Raw genomic sequence first — 5,030 nt, forward strand, 5'->3', positions numbered from 1 at the left:
TAAGCAAAGATGGGAAAGCAGAAAGGTGGAAGGAGTATATAGAGGGTCTATACAAGGGCGATGTACTTGAGGGCAATGCTATAGAAATGGAAGAGGATGTAGATGAAGATGAAATGGGAGATACGATACTGCGTGAAGAGTTTGACGGAGCTCTGAAAGACCTGCGTCGAAACAAGGCCCCAGGAGTAGACAACATTCCATTGGAACTACTGACGGCCTTGGGAGAGCCAGTCCTGACAAAACTCTACCATCTGGTGAGCAAGATGTATGAAACAGGCGAAATACCCTCAGAATTCAAGAAGAATATAATAATTCCAATCCCAAAGAAAGCAGGTGTTGACAGATGTGAAAATTACCGAACAATCAGTTTAATAAGTCACAGCTGCAAAATACTAACACGAATTCTTTACAGACGAATGGAAACACTGGTAGAAGCCGACCTCGGCGAAGATCAGTTTGAATTCCGTGGAAATGTTGGAACACGTGAGGAAATACTGACCCTACGACTTATCTTAGAAAATAGATTAAGGAAAGGCAAACCTACATTTCTAGCATTTGTAGACTTAGAGAAAGCTTTTGACAATGTTAACTGGAATACTCTCTTTCAAATTCTGAAGGTGGCAGGGGTAAAATACAGGGAGCGAAAGGCTATTTACAATTTGTACAGAAACCTGATGGCAGTTATAAGAGTCGAGGGGCATGAAAGGGAAGGAGCGGTTGGGAAGGTAGTGAGGCAGGTTTGTAACCTGTCCCCGATGTTATTCAACCTGTATTTTGAGCAAGCAGTAAAGGAAACAAAAGAAAAATTCGGAGTAGGTATTAAAGTCCACGGAGAAGAAATAAAAACGTTGAGGTTCGCCGACGACATTGTAATTCTGTCAGGGACAGCAAAGGACTTGGAAGAGCAGTTGAACGGAATGGACAGTGTCTTGAAAGGAGGATATAAGATGAACATCAACAAAAGCAAAACGAGGATAATGGAATGTAGTCCAATTAAGACGGGCGATGCTGAGGGAATTAGATTATGAAATGAGACACTTAAAGTAGTAAAGGAGTTTTGCTATTTGGGGAGCAAAATAACTGACGATGGTTGAAGTAGAGAGGATATAAAATGTAGAATGGCAATGGCAAGGAAAGCGTTTCTGAAGAAGAGAAATTTGTTAACATCGAGTATAGATTTAAGCGTCAGGAAGTCGTTTCTGAAAGTATTTGTATGGAGTGTAGCCATGTATGGAAGTGAAACATGGACGATAACTAGTTTGGACAAGAAGAGAATAGAAGCTTTCGAAATGTGGCGCTACAGAAGAATGCTGAAGATAAGGTGGGTAGATCACATAACTAATGAGGAGGTATTGAATAGAATGGGGGAGAAGAGGAGTTTGTGGCACAACTTGACAAGAAGAAGGGACCGGTTGGTAAGACATGTTCTGAGGCATCAAGGGATCACAAATTTAGCATTTGAGGGCAGCGTGGAGGGTAAAAATCGTAGAGGGGGACCAAGAGATGAATACACTAAGCAGATTCAGAAGGATGTAGGTTGCAGTAAGTACTGGGAGATGAAGAAGATTGCACAGGATAGAGTAGCATCGAGAGCTGCATCAAAACAGTCTCAGGACTGAAGACAACAACAACAACAACAACATCCGATCTCTTTACCTTTTTACATAAAAAGTGTTCATCAGAACGCCACCAATGACGTGAATCTTCCTACAACAATGAAACACGATGGAGCCCAAACCTCTCCTCCTTAGGCACTACTGTCCTTGATGTATCTTGGCGTCTTCAGCAGTCTACCTGCATACATATATTTTGTCTGATTTCTACTCCATCGTCGGATTGTCCATCTGCCTTGATTTTGGCAGGCCGTCCCTTCTAGTGGAATACGGTCTTCCTTTCGTCATTTTCTCTGCCATCCTGTCATCTACCATATTCTCCACTAGTCTACGCTACCCATGCAGCAAATAGTCATTTTTATTTCTAATGTGAAGCATGCACACTACAATCACTTTGGGTTAACTAATATCGATGTCGACACTGAAAGACATACAAACATTCGCAGCAACAGTTAAAACACTTTAATAACTTAAGTGTGGCATACATTAGAGAGGAGAATAATTTTTTACCTCATTAACTTTACCACTAGTTTACACTACCCGCGGCACGAAATTCAGTGTGCTTTTGGATCGCTTAAAGTTTCATATGAGAGGAGTCGATTTCATTTTGCTTCAAATGACATTGAAATTCTGTTAGCACTTCTGATTATTAGTAGTTCTTCTATTTACAACTCTTCGTCTTATAAACATAATTTATTATCACACATTTCCATTAATATGTATTGATTAAACAAGTTGATGAAAGATGACTGCTAACTACGCATACATAGAAAATGACATAAGCCTTGAAATCGGGCAGAAAGTTACTGTCCGACTGTTTCTGGCGTCCATGGAATTCAGACGACCTACCCATTGTTCTCTAGGCCACTGTCTGTCGATTTTCTGCAGTGGAAGTGGAACAGACCGATGCACGCATCGACCGACGACAACGCATCCAATTAATTGTATCACATACTGCTGGAGTTGGCAAAAAATCAATGATTATTGTAAATCAAGTTCTGTGAGCTTTCGCAAGGCAGTCTGTGTCTTAATGTTTCTTCATGCATATTAAATGAACACAAACAGGAGGACTGTTTTGCCATGAGCCTTCGTTAACTATTAGCAATTGTCTCATATTGGAGTCTGTCTTCCACGCTCACATATGCCACTCATTATTTTGTTGTTAATGTGGAAGTGAAGAAAAAATTTGAGAAAGAAAAGTGCAATGCAACGAGTATCAATAGAAAAAGATCAATATCGTCATCAGGTGACGTTGGTCTTTTGGAGGGAACAGCGACGTGTATAGGTCAATACAAGGGATTAATCACATAAAGAATGAATCATGTAAAGCGACAGATGTAACAGTATATGAAGCAACTTAGTAAAATGGGCAGAGATCAAAAATTAGCTCAAAACAGAATGAAATTTCCGAAACGCGGGTGATATATATATATATATATATATATATATATATATATATATATATATAAAAGAATTAGGATCAGTCTAAAACTCTCTCTCTCGCTTTCTTGTTTTTATTTATTTATTTATTTTTGAGTCATCACTCCTCTTTGATACGCCCCATCCCGAATTCCCGATCTGTGCCAACCTCTTCATCTCAGAGTGGCAATAGCAACCTACGTCCTCAATTATTTGGTGGGTGTACTCCAGTCTCTGTTTCTCTGTTTTCGTCTACAGTTTTTACCTTTTGCAGCTCCCTCCGGTACCATGGAACAAATTCCCCTAAGTCTTAACAGATATCTCACCATCCTGGCCCTTCTTATTAGTGTTTTCATATATTCCTTTCCTCACCGATCCTGCGGAGAATCTACTCATTCCTTACCTTAACAGTCCACCCAATTTTCAACATTCTTCTGTAACACCATTCTCAAATGCTTTTTTTCTCGTCTATTTCTCCCACAGTCCATGTTTCACTACCATACACTGCTGTGCTACAACGTATATTCCTTTATATTTATTTCTCACATTAAATCCTAAGTTTGATATGAGTAGACATCTCTTGGCCAGGAATGCCCTTTTTGTAAGTGTTAGTCTGCCTTTTATATCCTCCTTGCTCCGTCCTTCATGGGTTATTTTGTTGCCTAGGTAACAGAATCCCTTAATTTCATGTATTTCGTGATCATCAATTATAATGTGAAGTCTCTCGCTGTTCTCATTTCTGCTGCTTCCCATTACTTTCTTCTTTCTTCGATTTACTCTCAGACCAAAACTTACCACTGATATCCTTTCACCTTGAATTTTAGTTCTACTATTGATCCTTTTTTTATTTCCTTCCTTGTTTCTGTAACGTATAGATTGAACAGTAGGAGCAGCAGACAACATTGCTGTCTTACACCCTTTTCAATCCGAGCACTTGTTTCTTGGTTTCCCGCTCTTATTGTTTCGTCTTGGTTCTTGTACATATTGTACATTTCCGGTCTTTCCCTAAAGCTTATCAATATTTTTCTCAGAATTTCGAACATGTAGTACCATTTGACGTTGTCGAACGCTTGATGCAGATCTTGCTTCCATTACCAACTGCAACATCAGAATTCGTCCTCTGGTGCCTTTACCTATCCTAAAGCCAAACTGATGGTCATTCAACACATTATCAATTTTATTTTTATTTTTCTGTGTATCATTCTTGTCGACTTAGATACAGGGGTTGTTAAGCTGATTGCACGCTAATTATCACAGCTGTTGGAATCTTCGGAACTGTGTGGATGATGTTTCTCTGGAAGTGATAAATGGCCTGACTCATACATTCTTCACACCAATAAAAGTAGTCGTTTTGTTGCCGATTCCCGCAATGATTTTAGAAATTCTGGTGGAGTGTTATCCTTCCTTTCTGCCTTATTCGATCTTAAGTCTTCCAAAACTGTTTTAAATTCCGATTCTAAAAATACGAAGTCAGTATCCGTTTAATGAAAGCATAGGTGATATGCTTCATAAAATGTCTGTCATACGTATTTGCAAATCTTACCATGGACTCAGACGCCTTTCACTTTCTGTTTTTCTCTGTATTCAAACAGATGAGTATATATAAGCGTTGCCAATATTTGTTTCTGAAATAATTTTCTTGTACGGGACTTGTAGTGGTTTATTCATTTGTCTGTTTTATATTGCTATATGTCGCTGTGATGTGGAAAAAATTAGATTAGAAATATAATACACAGTGGAAAATATAACAACGTTCTCGCAGGCACTTTCGTACAGATGACACAGTTCTGAGTGACTGTTGTCGCTGCGGAAACAGTTTAGCGAACATACTGACCACTATTTCATCCGTGTTTCGCTGTCAACGTACAACTAAATCTGACTTAATTTTCTCACATTGAGAACTTAGAATGAGCGATGAATGTTTTACTTGGAGAGAAACTTTCAATAGTGAAGAGTGTAGAAATTAGTTTTTATTGTTGGCAACTGGATTCGACAGTT

Source organism: Schistocerca nitens, chromosome 2 (genome assembly GCF_023898315.1).
Source record: "Schistocerca nitens isolate TAMUIC-IGC-003100 chromosome 2, iqSchNite1.1, whole genome shotgun sequence".
In the NCBI taxonomy this organism is placed as follows: domain Eukaryota; kingdom Metazoa; phylum Arthropoda; class Insecta; order Orthoptera; family Acrididae; genus Schistocerca; species Schistocerca nitens.